Source organism: Podarcis filfolensis (assembly GCF_964270895.1).
Source record: "Podarcis filfolensis genome assembly, chromosome: 5".
Classification (NCBI taxonomy): domain Eukaryota; kingdom Metazoa; phylum Chordata; class Lepidosauria; order Squamata; family Lacertidae; genus Podarcis; species Podarcis filfolensis.
This window is the reverse complement of record NC_139608.1, coordinates 83,314,301-83,328,880: the sequence shown is the minus strand read 5'-3', so window position 1 is coordinate 83,328,880 and position 14,580 is coordinate 83,314,301. Positions and strand designations below refer to the sequence as shown.

The 14,580-nt window shown below is 42.9% G+C and overlaps 1 long non-coding RNA gene across 4 annotated transcripts in view; it reads right to left on the bottom strand.

The window, feature by feature from the left end:
* Nucleotides 1–14,580, bottom strand: part of LOC310763029 — a 39,261-nt gene that overhangs the window by 10,093 nt on the left and 14,588 nt on the right. Inside the window, exons 3-5 of one of the 4 annotated variants that reach the window (XR_014548396.1) lie at nt 6,375–6,443; nt 2,580–2,718; nt 644–763 (exon numbers count right to left, since the gene is read on the bottom strand). This is a non-coding gene — a long non-coding RNA (uncharacterized lncRNA). The remainder of the gene's footprint in view (nt 1–643; nt 764–2,579; nt 2,719–6,374; nt 6,444–14,580) is intronic. The other 3 variants (XR_014548397.1, XR_014548398.1, XR_014548399.1) reach the window with 3 other exon arrangements.

Here is a 14,580-nt window from a genome sequence, read left to right as displayed (position 1 = left end):
GGGAAGTGTATGTAGATCCAAGACCAACCCTGGTTTGTTCATACTGCAGCCAACCATGGTTTCTTGTTGCCCGTGAATCAGGCCAGTGCCTTTCTTCCTATATACATAAAAGTGTAAGACTGTTGTCACGCTGCAGCTCATGTGGCTGCTGATAGGTGGCTATGCCAGCTCCAGTTAAATGCAGCTGCAGCAAGGTTTAACAGAGGGGAGAGGCACTTCACAGAGCAATTTAGCAAGCTGCTCTGAGGAGCACCTCCCTGCTCCCTTAAAATGGGAGATTTGGGGCGAGCTGTGAGGGGATAAGTGAAGGGGTGGGTGAGTAGTGAAAGAAGGGGATTTGTTCAGGTGTGGGGAAGGGCAGTTGGCAAGCAGGTTGAGGTAAGGGAGTCCATTAGAACCACAGCAGACATTTGGTGCCACAAAATGAAATTCTGTTTGTGACAGGGATCAGACATTTTGAAAACATGTTCTCTGCGCCGGAGGCATGCAGTAGCTTTTAGGTGTCCAAAATGAGACTTCACGCCCTGTGATACACAAACATGCACCATGTTCTCTTGCCTCCTGTCAAACAGGCTTTTCAGGAGGATGTCAAACACCCATAAAGTCAAGAAACGATTGCCAATACTGGAATGAGCATACATACCACAGTCAATTGTATCACCTGCAAGTTACTCTGGAGAAAAAACAACCCCTCTTCTGCTTTCAGTCTCAGTTCTGTGATAGACCCCTCGTCACGTGGGTTTTCTCCCTCCGTTCTCCGTATCTTGAAAAGAAGCGAGCTCATTTTAATCAATAACAAAGGCTAGACATTTTGTTGTTGAAAGCTACAGAACACAAAAACATGGGAGTTTTAATTAAAGGCTCTGCATGTCTTTAATTAATACTGTTTGCCAACAAGAATGTCTTATTGAGTGTAAATGGTGGATTTGTTGATGCTATAACTCAAGCCAAACCTTCCCCACAAAGAAGTCATGTTAGCAACTGTAATTTAACAGGGAACATGGAGTGCCATAACTAGACAGTTCTGGTTCAAATCATATGCCCCCACTCCACCCCTGGGAACCCCTAAGGGTGAATTAAGAAAGGCTGTTGATGTGAAAGGTTACTGCTGCTGAAATGACAAGTTCTCACTGTTCAGGAAGGCTACTGTTGTTGCTTGAAGGTGTGGTGCAAAAGTGTTGCTGCTCTCCAATGCCGCACACCAAATCTCCCCCCCCCCCCGCCCCGTTTCCCCATCTCCCACCAGCAGTGTGCAGGGGTTCAGTGTGCAAAACCGCAGCGGCATGAGTGTGCCTGACCTGAGACCCTTTATTCGACTCTGAACAACCCGGTATCTGATTATTCATCCAACATTTCAAAGATGTGCCTAATTTCCCCCTGAAACAAACCTTGGGCTCAGGTTTCGATAGGAAACTAAGCCACACTATGGCTTAGCTCCTAGCAGCACGACAGCAGCAAGAGCAAAGGAGCAGAGGCGGTTTGAGGGTAATTCAACCGGTGCAGCTGCAATAATGCTGCAGAAAGTCTACCACTGCAGAAGAGGAGCAAAGCACCTGCAGTTTTGACCTCTGCATCGGCACACTGCAAATTCACCTTCAGACCATAGTTAACTATGGTTTAAGGTGGCATGTGAATCAGACCATTTAATGGGCCTGGTTTTTCAGCATGGGCAGGACTTACTTCTGAGTAAACACACAGAATATTTCTTTTTTTTATTTAGTGGCATTGTGTCTTATTCGTTTGCTTGTTTGTGTGTGTGTGTGTGTGTGTGTGTGTGTGTGACTCCATAGTATCTAGCTCAGGAAGTTTTGTATAGTTCGCTTCCAGATTGGTTAAGCCACGTTTTGCTGCTTGCTCACTTCTCTCCTCTTAACACACGCACTCTCCAGTCTTCGTAATTTTGAATATCCAGCATTTCCACATATCCACTCCCAATGCTTCCTGATGTGATGTTCCAGGAGGCTGCTGCTTGAAATTAATTGCAACTAATTAAACAGGATACAGTTAGAAGGACAATTGGACAATGGTGCCCTGGAGATTGCTTCATTCCCAGAGGCATTAGCAGCTGGCACTTGCACTGGTTCAAGCCCACAGGAAGGTGCTATATATCATAATGTCATTTTACATTGTTATTTTTCTGAAAGCAGCAATTTCAAAGTCTCCAGTGAACCTTGAGCAACTTCACGCTAAAAAGAAAAATGTTACTGTTCAAGATCTGTGTGTGTGTGTGTGTGTGTGTGTGTGTGTATATATATATATATATATATATATATATATATATATATATATATTAAAGATCCAAAGGAATTGCCTGGCAAGGCTAGTAGCATTAAATTTCTCCCATTATTTGCATGTAATATGTAATGTTGTAGTAAAAGGCTAACAAAGCATTTAGGCTGCAGCGGGGCTCATTGATTTTTTTTTGGTGTCTTTGTTCAAATGTGGTCTAGCACTCTCAAGAAAACCATACCGTGCAGCAAATTGCCTGTGGCACCTATTTACAGTAAATCAGTAGTGTCATCTTGGTTTCTGTTTGGGGGTGGGGGGCTTTCAGTTGGCTAAAGCAAATGAATGCTCACAATGCAGAGGAAGGGCTTTTTCATTCTTCTTCTTTTTTTTTTTTTTTTTTTTTTTGAGTAACACACTGGAGATGTGGCATAAGGCTCAATTTCATGCTGGGATGAAGGCCAGGCATTTCAGGAATCATGAAAACGAGCCCTGTAACCAATGCAAGCATGGAGCTAAAGAGCTTCTTTGATATGCTGCCTTGCTACTATAAGGAGAAGCATTGAGAGTACTAAAATTAGCTTTTGACCTACGTCCCAGAGCAACCAATCTCCATGGCCACGCAACCTTTACTTAGCAAACTTTGCTCTAAAATTCCATACAATAGCCTATCTTGTGACTAGAATAGTTTGGAAGGATGGCCTGAAAATGCTCCTTGACAGGCTACTTTTAGATGACAGGAAGGCTTTGAAAGAGGAACTGATTCTAGTATTCGTGGCTGAACTTGGTACCATGATAGCAGAGTTTTCCCATGGAAAATGGCTTCCCTAGTAATGTCAGGATCAGGGCCCTCAAGGTCAGGAGAAATCAAGCTGTCAGCCGTGTGGAAGGCTGGATTCATATGGTGTCACTGAAAACAGTCAATGGTTCGGGTGTCAGAGTGGCAATTAGGGCATACCCCCAACATTTCTCCAGTGAAAATAGGGGTGTCCTATTCCATCATAAAAATAGTAATAATAATTTTATTATTTATTACCCCTCCCCCATCCGACTGTGTTGCCCCAGCTGCTCTGGGTGTTGTTGTTGTTTAGTCGTGTCCAACTCTTCGTGAACCCATGGAACAGAGCACGCCAGGCACTCCTGTCTTCCACTGCCTCCCGCAGTTTGGTCAAACTCATGCTGGTAGCTTCAAGAACACTGTCCAACCATCTCGTCCTCTGTCATCCCCTTCTCCTTGTGCCCTCCATCTTTCCCAACATCAGGGTCTTTTCCAGGGAGTCCTCTTCTCATGAGGTGGCCATAGTATTGGAGCCTCAGCTTCACAATCTGTCCTTCCAGTGAGCACTCAGGGCTGATTTCCTTCAGAATGGATAGGTTTGATCTTCTTGCAGTCCATGGGACTCTCAAGAGTCTCCTCCAGCACCATAATTCAAAAGCATCAATTCTTCGGCGATCAGCCTTCTTTATGGTCCAGCTCTCACTTCCATACATCACTACTGGGAAAACCATAGCTTTGACTATACGGACCTTTGTTGGCAATGTGATGTCTCTGCTTTTTAAGATGCTGTCTAGGTTTGTCACTGCTTATCTCCTAAGAAGGCGGTAGCTGCTCTGGGTAGCTTACAACATATATATAAATATAATAAAACATTGAACAACTTCCCTATACAGGGCAGCCTTCAGATGTCTTCTAAAGGTTGTATTTACCTCCTTGGCTTGGAGGTCTTATAATGCCATACCCGCCAACATATCTCCGATGAAAACAGGGACGTCCTAAGGAAGAGCGGGACATTCCGGGATCAAATTAGAAACTGGTATGGCTTCTGTAAATCCAGGACTGTCCCTGGAAAATAGGGACACTTGAAGGGTCTGTTAGGGTGAAGATTGGCCAGAGGCAAGAACCGTAGTCCAGGTAGGCAGCCATTCAGGTTTCAAAGTGTCAGCTACTGCGGTGGCAAGTAAGAGCTCAGCCCAGCAAATAAATCAGCCTGGTTGCTTAGCCTGAGGAGGTGGCCCCAGTGCTCAGTCTGTTGATGGGTCTTGCAATGCTGCCCAAAAGGCACCAATCGGCCTGCAAGTTCTTCCGTCAGTATGGAGGTATAGGAGGACTGGCGCTGGAGCCTGGCCTTAAGAACCCCCACTTTGGCACATCAAGAGGTCGTTGTGTCAGTTCCAGAGCATGAACAAGTAAGGAGCTTGTGCTGGTGAAGATCAGCGTGTGCTCCACAGCACTCTGTAGAAGGAGGAATCGGCACGAATTCGGAAAATGGCATTCTCTCGCCAGCAGAAGTTAGGCCATTGAAGAGGTATTGAGGACACCTCCTGCATTTTAGCAGCTGAGGCAAACCCCAAAATGGTGTCCCCCCTCCCCACCAGGGAAGAAGGGGTAAGGAACAAGGGGGGAAGAAAGGTTGACATCAGGATTTGCTGCCTCTGGGGACCCTGCTGCCTGAGGCAGTCACCTCACCATGCCTCATGTATGGTCCAGCCCTGATTGAGGAGCATATGAAGCTGTCCAATGCAGAGTCAGTTCATAGACCATTTAGTTCCGTTCTGTACATTGTGTCCAGGGTCTTTCTTAGCCCTGCCTACAGATGCTGGATCTCGAATCTGGGACTTGAGCTTATGGCCTGTGCTGCCAACTTCTACTTCTTCTATTTCTCTGTCTCTGTCTCTCTCTCTCTCTCTGAAAAGGCCCTTCCCCCTCATGCTACCTTTTGCATGACGGCACATGAACAGAGCCGTCGTTGAAATGACATCACCATGTTAAGTCCTCCCCTCTCTCATGTCAGGCATAAGGTTGTTCAACATCAGCACCTTGTGTGTTTCCCTGCCCATAAATGGCTGCTTTGGGGCAAGGATGGATTGGAGAAATGGATGGTGTGATGGAACCGCAGAGCTCATTAAGTGGCACTCTGTGTCAGGGTGTGAGGAAGGGAATTTGGCATGGGGTTGCCATATCTGGCAATGGTTTCATGTCTTGTCTAATCTGTACTTCACATGCTTTACAGAGATTCCGATGTGGCTAAGGATTTTTTCATACATTGCACCGAGAAACACATCTGCATTCCTTATTGATTTTTGTGTCACATGTGATGCTGTGAGAACCTGGAATAAAAATCAAATGTGCATCCCAGCCAACGGTGGTCTTTGCATTTGCTTTCGGAACTTATTTAAAACAAAGCCAATTTAAGCCTCGTGTGTGGAAATGACCTAAGTCAGAGGGAATAGTATGCAGGCTGTCATTCCCCATTGCAGCAATTACAGGATTAAAGCAATCAGGAATAATTGATAAAGCTTAGGAAATGACCTTGGTTAGCCTATTGATGCACTCACAAAGAATGCCAAATCACAAAGAATGTCAAAGCGCATCATGATTAGGGTTGCCAGTTAGCAACACAGAGAATCTGAGTGTCTCTTCAGCAACTTTGAGGCTGCCAAAGGCAAAACACAAATAATGGCATTTATTATTATTATTTTATTTATTGCCTCTGTTATCCCACTCTTTAGCATGCAATCGGCATGGGTTTAGCACAGATTGCAGGGATCAGGTACACTTATTCTGTGCACCTGACATTCACAAATCCCACCCTATAGAATCACAACCTTAGTCAGGTCTGGGAGGAAGACGGTTCAATACTTGGGAAGCAGACAGACACTAAGAATGTTCTCCTCGTGTGAGTTCATAGAACAGAATATGCTCTTACGCTGCATTCATTGATTTTCTTTTTCAGTCCCTTGTAATAAGCCTGCTGCTTTTTTGACTTTATTATGTCAGCCAGGTGAGTACTTTTTCAGGGGATTTGAAAGGTCTCCTTCCACAGCTTCTAACACATTTTGGCCAACTTCGAAAACCAGCAGTTTAATTAGGAAAATTGCTTGTGGCTGCATGTTGAGAACTGGTATCTTTGAATGCTCCCCCAACAAAACCATACCCTCCGACACTTCTCGCATGAAAATAGGGACATCCTATTCCATCATATAATCATAACCAGAATAATTTTATTATTTATACCCCACCCCTCTGACTGGGTTGCCCCAGTCACTTTCAGCGGCTTCCAACATATATAAAAATGTAGTAAAACATGAAACATCTAAAAACTTCCCTATGCCTTCGGATGTCTTCTAAAGGTTGTATAGTTACTTACCTCCTTGACTTGAGGGGGGTCACATAACTCCATACCCTCCAACATTTCTCTGATGAAAATAGGGACATCCTAAGGAAAAGCAGGACATTCTGGAGTCAAATCAGAAACCGGGAAGGTTTCCGTAAATCTGGGGCTGTCCCTGGAAAATAGGGACACTGGGAGGGTCTGCAAAACAAATAACAGTCCCAGGGCATAGAACGGTAGCACACCAAGGAGAACTATTTGCTCTGGCTATTTTTTCATGTGTAGGGCATCTTGATTTGTAGAGGAATCACTAAACGTGCAATTCTGATTCTCTCCCCTCCCCCACAGCCTGAAGTAGTACCATTCATAGATAATTGTAACATGGTTATGCTGATTGCATAAAGCATGTTCTAATTTAAACAAACCGAACCCTGTAACACATTTCTCCCTCTCTCTCACTTTCCTTCCCTCCTTCACCGCATCCAATAAATTCACGCCCGTGTTCTGCCAATTCTCCGCTCATTTGTTTCCTAACCCTGGGTTCTGTTTCTCCCCCTCCATCATCAAACAACTTTCAGGGAGAATGACAGGAGCACACAATATTACGTCTTAATATTCACATAATAATCTAAATAAAATGTGCTGAGTCTCCAGGTACTGTACTTTGCCCACGTTAATGGCATACTTCATTTTATGTACATGAAACAAATTTACAGTAAATGAAAAAGCTTTTATGTGGCACCAATTAAGAGAGAGTGCACTCGTTGGAGCCTTAGCATTTACTTCAAGTGAAAGATACCTTCCGCATAAAAATATAGCCAGAAGCCCTTTTTCGACAACTAACGGCTTGAGATGACACTTTTGGTGGAGCAGTAGTGTATGGCAGAGCCCTTTCTGCCAGGAGCAGGAGCTCCTGAGGTCAAGCCCAGTGTGCCTTGTAGGATTAAATCAAAATGCACCAGAAAAGGCTTGATGGGGAAAGACCCCGTGGTTTTTGTGTGTGCAGAGTACTGGGACCTCCTCTTTTTTGCTGCCCATGACAGCCATTTTGTGCTGGCACCCATGGCCCCTTTATCAAGACACCTCCTATTTTTACCAAAAAAGAGAAAGAACCCCACTAGAAAGTCCTTTCTTTCTTTCCTTATACCCCCCAAAAGTTTTGAAAACTAACAACGCTTTGAAAATTAGAGTTGCCACTCAGACAAAATGTTATTGCTCTAACCAATTTCCTACTGAATTAGAGGAAGAAATTGGATTTTGGGGTGGGGGTGGGCAGAATCCAGCATAGCCATTCTTGTTAAGAATGCATGTAAATGAGGTGTAATACTGAATTTATCTATTTAGTTATTTTAATTAGATTTATATTCCGCCCTTCATCACCAGATCTCAGGGCGGTCGTTTACAAATATTAGAAATCTGGAGAGAAATCCAGGATTTTACTGTAACTGCAATTGGGCACCAGTGAATCCACCTCCATCCTGCCCACAGGGGCAGAGGGGGCCACAATCTTCCTATCTCAGGCATCATTTTGCATTAAATGGTTTGGGCCAGCATTACAGATACAGATACAGATACACAGACACACAGATACAGATACAGATACAGATACAGATACAGATACAGATACACAGATACACAGATACACAGATACACAGATACACAGATACACAGATACACAGATACACAGATACACAGATACAGATACAGATACAACACAGATACAGATAGATACAGATACAGATACAGATACAGATACAGATACAGATACAGATACAGATACAGATACAGATACAGATACAGATACAGATACAATTCCTCTTCTCAGGGAGCTCTGAGAACGGTAGCTCTGTGAGGAGGAAAGGGTATCCTAACACCTCTAAGCATTTTTAACAAACTTCACTTCCCATGATTACTTTGGGGGGGTGCCATGATTGTTTAAAGTGGCATGGTACTGCCTTTAATGTATAGTGCAGTTGTCCATTATCAGAGCTCAAGAAAGCATTCTAGACAGACAGATATACTCTGAAAGGTTGCAAGGCAGGACCAGTGAGGAGTGTGACTTTGGGAAATACTCAAGGGCCAGATAGAAAGGTATGGAGGGCCACATTTCACCCCTTAGCCTGCAGTTCCTTATCCCTTGCACCTTTTACTATTTAAGAGCTTTTGTATGAGGTCTGTGGCCTGTTGGGAGCAGATAGGGAGGTATGACTACCCCAGGATAAATTTTTGGTTGTGGCAAACAGCTCACTGGACATATAAAACCAGTGTGTTGGAGCAAGGAAAGGAGGAAAGTTAATGATAGGAATTATTAGGAAAGGGACTGAGGATACAGCAAGCATCGTCGTGCTGCATTTAAGTCTATGGCGCAGCCACATTTGGTACATGACATATAGTTCAGGTCATCTCATCTTGGAAAGGATATAAAAGAGCCAGGAAAGTTGCAGAAAAGGGCAGGCGACATGATTAAGGGGTTGGAGAAGCTTCCCCAATGAGAAGAAGCTGAAACACCTTTAAACTGAATTAAACTGCTTTATAGTTCAAGGAAGGAAGGCATGATAGAGGATATGAATGGTGTCGAAAGAGGAGAATTTTGTCCTTTCCCTCTCTCATCATAATAGGCAAGAGTTCATCCAATGTAGCTGATTGGCCAGTGGCTCAGGACAGACAACAGGAAGTTCTGTACAACACAGCACTGAATTACCGTATTTTTCGCTATATAAGACGCACCAGACCACACGACGCACCTAGTTTTTGGAGGAGGAAAACAAGAAAAAAAATATTCTGAATCTCAGAAGCCACAACAGCAAGAGGGATCACTGCGCAGTGAAAGCAGCAATCCCTCTTGCTGTTCTGGCTTCTGTGATAGCTGCACAGCCTGCATTCGCTCCATAAGACGCACAAACATTTTCCCTTACTTTTTAGGAGGGAAAAAGTGAGTCTTATAGAGCAAAAAATACGGTAACATATGGAATTTTGAGTGATTTTTGCAGCTGTTGTTAAAGTTGCAAAGCAATGAAACATGGGACGCAGTAATGGAAAAATTTCTGGAACAACAATGGGATATGAGCTCCACCCAAGGCATGACAGATAACAGCACCAACTGGGGTAAAGAAAGACATAATATCTCACAAGGACAGGAAGAAATACCATGGACAGAATAATTGCCCCACACAGGAAGAACAAGGATATGTTTTGAGTTCCTCACTTTTAGTTTTATAAACCATTTAATGCGTCAACAAGAACAGAAGTTATTAATATTGCAGATGTTGTATAAGGAATTATTATTGTGACCAGAATGTAATGGAAATTAATAAGATTTTGGAACGCAGAAATAAAGAAAAGCATCAAAGCATCAAATCTAGCATGCCACTTTATCTAAATTATATAATCTGATATTTGAACGATTGGTATTAATAATTGTGTTATAAACTGGTATTGTTATAATGAGGCTATTATGGGACTGTAATTGAAAACTAATAAGAAATTATTGTGAATTAACATATGGAATTCACGACCATGTGGTTTGGTGATGGTTACTAGCTTAGGACAATAAAACAAACTGAAAGAGGTTGTGTCTTTCAATGACCATTTACTATAACAGTTAATTGCATCCTCTATGTCCAGGAGCAGATATATTTGAATATCCAATGCTGGTGGACAATCAATGGGTTGTAGCCAACGTAGCATCGGGTAACACATTCTGTCAGTGCGAGGATTTCTGCTTGTGCAACGGAACTTCTCCCCCTCCTGCTTTCACGCCCCCCCCCAATTATCTATTCTGAGATTTCCATTAACCTCCAGAGTAGATTTCGGGAAGGTGCATATGGGGAGTGGAGAGTTGGGGGGGGGGAGCTCCATTGCAAAAGCAGAAATCCTTGTGTTGGTAGAACACATAAAGTCCAATGGGTTGGCCGGCATCTTCATCTTTTGCATATAAGCATGAAGAGGCATATGGCTGGCAGAGTGCAGGATTGGATAGGCTTTGGTCTGATCCAAGGCAATTCTTCTGCTCTTATGAACCACTGAAAGTTCATTGTTCAGCCTTCAAACAGTTCCCTACTATGTTAGGAAGAAGGTTAGAATAGAATAGAATAGAATAGAATAGAATAGAATAGAATAGAATAGAATAGAATAGAATAGAATAAAGAGTGGAATGGAATGGAATGGAATCCTTCTCCCAGCTTTCTATGTGCAGGGGAGCATTGAATCAATTGTGCCACCATCTTCAGTGGTACAACACCGTCACATGAACATCACCTTCATGAGAAATAGGCCTCAGCTCTACAGAATTCAGAAATGGCATCTGATGGTCTTTCCAGATGACAACAACAGCATCCCATTTTTCTCTCTCCACAGCCTTAGGGTTAATTCACACTGTTGTATCAAATCACTCTACTCAGTCATGTGAGTGCACGATCATATGGAAAATGCTTAGCATGAACAGCGCCACAGACATGAAAAGCTGGCAATGACCTTCATGAACACAGCTGCCAGGGGAGCGGCAGCCATGAGCCCAAAACAGCCTGCCCACACTTTCATGTGTGAGATCATGAAAGATCACACTTTTGATCACATGCCAGCAAATTCTGGCTGTGCAGTTATAGTTGACTGGGAGGTCCTCCTGCGGAACAAGCCCACTTCCTCAAAAGACATGAGTTTTTGCTATAAGGAAAGTCATGGGTAAATGCACTGGAATAACACTTGGTTTGGTGCAACATCGTCTGCACTTCCTGAAAGCAGATCAGAACAAGTGCTCATTGAGTAGCCAATGTCATCTAATCTCCCTGCACACAAATCAGGACAAATGGCCAATAAACAGATTGTCTGGTCTGCAAGCACCCTAAATCTGCAAATAGGAGGAAATACAGTGTGCCAAATACCTCCTTTAACTAACCTCCAGCTCATCAGCATGATAAGCAAAAGACAGTGGGAGCACAGTCAAGCAGAAAGTTCTCCTGCAAAAGAGAGCAATGTATAGTGGTTAGAGCCTGCGGCCCTCCAGTTATGGTTGGCCTCCATCTCCAATAGTGGCAATGCATGTGCTGGTACTCCCAGAGTCCGGGTGGAACGTATTTTCTTCCCAGTGTCTAGGACTACTTGTCCCAGAATCTACAGCTAGAAACTCAAACTCTGTGCATCATTTCTGCCAGAAGCAGCACATGATTGGAGGGGGTGATTAGGCAAGGCAGCCTAGCCATCCCTCTACCGCAAGTTGCACACACACAAATATCTTTGCCTCCACCCCTGAAAATGCCCCCTTGCCAGATGCAGAGCCTGGTTCTCACATGAGCCATGTAGTCATCTAACTTTGCACATCATGGCAGGGAGGAATTTAACCAAATACTCTCGTTCTTAGAAGCATTCTGTCTGTTCTCCCCACCCACTCCTGCTTCGTGTGTATCACCTATTCCCCCAGCAAAACAGAAATATAGATTATGATAGACGCGATATTAACGATGGCTACTGTTTCTATAAAGGAAAGGTATTTTTTTAAAAAAATAAAAATAAAAAATCACCAAGTCTCAGGAGAGAAGAATAAGCCATTAATGAATTAGTACATTAGCAAGGGTAATGTTTGCACTAAGTTGATAAATGCTGTCTCCATAAATCACTTCGATCTATCTTTCCTTGTCTCGGCTCAGACCACTTGCAATCTGCAAAGGTTGTAGACTTTTTCTCTCTCTTTTTTGCACACACTTAGTCAATGACTGGCAACACAACTGTGGCCGCTGCAGTCATTCACATTGTCATTCAGAAGCCCTTGTTAATGTGCTTGCCAATGAAATTCTGTGCTTGTTTAGAGGATGTAGTGTTCCAGATAATAGACCCTCCCTGCCCCCAATAAGGTCAGCTTTCTGATAAATAAGTTTTTCATTGTGCAGCAACAAGGCAATACCCGAACCAACATACATTATGGCTGCCAACTAATTAAAGAAGTTATCTGTGCAAGTCCTATCACACCCTAATGCTTTATTGTTGCAGAAATTTACACTTTTCTGGCCCATGGTCTCAAAGTGGCTTGTATGTGAGTGAATCTATCTATATGCATACAGACATACACAGAAGGCGGTTTGTATGGACAGCACACTATATAACATACGAATGTGGTTTATACAGCTTTTCTTTAGTACAATGGATGATACTGTGATCAGGCTAAACATCCTTCTCCTTAGACAACTGGCCAGGTATCTCTGCAAATACATACAGACCCACCGTGATTAGAGCTGGGAAGACTCAGGTTCAAATCCCCACTCAGTTGTGAAGTTCAAAAGCGACCTTAAACCACACACCTCCTTTCAGCCTAACCTACCGTACAGGTTGTTGTGATGAAAAAATGGAGGAGACCATGTACACTGCCCTGGACTGGAGAAACCGGAAAAAAGGTTCATTCTGCAAGGGAGGGCCTCCTGCAGATGCCATCATAACAGGAGCTGCATTCTGCACAATGTAGGAATCAGGTTTTTAGTGTTGTGGCACTTTTGCAGTTCCGTCCCCTTGAATATTAGACCACTGCCAAGTCTGTTTTCTTCTTCTTCTTTTCCTTTATTAATAGTCTTACAATACATTACATAAATATATGATACATCTCATAAAGTAAATTGAAGTTTCAATCATATACGCAAAAAAGAAAAGAAGAACATATACTTTACCTTTTCTTACCTATATATAAACCTTGAACTTCTGCTGTATTTATGTTACATTTTATGCGATTATTAACAAAAATCCTTATCAAAAATTATTAACAAAAAATAACCTAAGGACTTTGGACTGTCAATTCTCATTGTATAATTTCATTTTGATAGTGACTGTACCTACCATTATTACTCTATTCTTTATATATTCTCTAATCCATTCTTACAACAATTCGTACCATTGATCTTATTTCTCATATGTTTCTTTATCCAAGGTCAGTGCTGCCATAGACGATAAACCACTGGCATATTTTTGCACATATCTCTTATATTTGTCCCATTTTTTTTTCAAATTCTTGTCTTGAATTACCCCTTAAACTGTTGGTCAATTGTGCCGTTTCCACATATTCTTGTAGCTTATTCTGCCATTCCATTAAGGTTGGAACATTTTCCCCTTTCCAATTTTTTGCTACTAGTGTTCAGACCTCTGTCATGACGTATAAAAATATTTCTCTTAAGTTTTTCGGGATATCTTTACCAACAATACTTAGTAGAAACGCTTCTGGTTTTTTTTTAATGTTATTCCAAAGTTATTCTGTCCAAGTCTGTTGTCTTCTGGACTCCTGCTGAAAGCCTTCCTCTTTCAACAAGCCTTGAGATCTTACCCAGTCCGCATCTGTCCTGGAATTGTTTTTAATACTTTTTTATTGTTTTATCACTTGTTGTTTCCCGCCTTGGGCTCCTTTGGGAGGAAGGGTGGGGTACGAATTTAATAAATAAACATAATTCTAAGAAATCAATGCTTTTAATGACATGTGTGTGTGTGTGTGTGTGTGTGTGTGTGTGTGTGTGTATGGGACGCAGGTGGCGCTGTGGGTTAAACCACAGAGCCTAGGACTTGCCAATCAGAAGGTCGGCGGTTCGAATCCCCGCAACAGGGTGAGCTCCCGTTGCTCAGTCCCTGCTCCTGCCAACCTAGCAGTTCGAAAGCACATCAAAGTGCAAGTAGATAAATAGGTACCGCTCCTGCGGGAAGGTAAATGGCAGAAGTGGCTTAGTCATGCTGGCCACATGACCTGGAAGCTGTACGCTGGCTCCCTCGGCCAATAAAGCGAGATGAGCGCCGCAACCCCAGAGTCGGCCACAACTGGACCTAATGGTCAGGGGTCCCTTTACCTTTATATATATATATATATATATATATATATATATATGGGACGGGATCCCAATCATGCAGCACTTACATTAGTGCTTTGTGCATATGAGTAAACACTCAAAGCAACTACTACATTTAACAGCAATCAAGTTCACAAACCTCTCGCACAAGGATAGCCAACTGGCAGGCCGCATGCTGGATCCAGCCCACAAAGCAATTTTATCTGTCCCCCAACAGCACGGCCAATTAAAAAGTTAGCCCATAACTTCACACGCTGGAAAGAATAAATCCTATGTGGAGTTCAAGCCTCCTAATGAAAGGGAATATATGCCAGGCTAAACTTGTCCAACTGGTTTGACCCACTCCAGCAATCTATTTTCATACCTGGCAAGGGTGGGTCTAATTAATTACAATATCTCATCATAATCTCATCATAGCTCATCATGTCTCATTG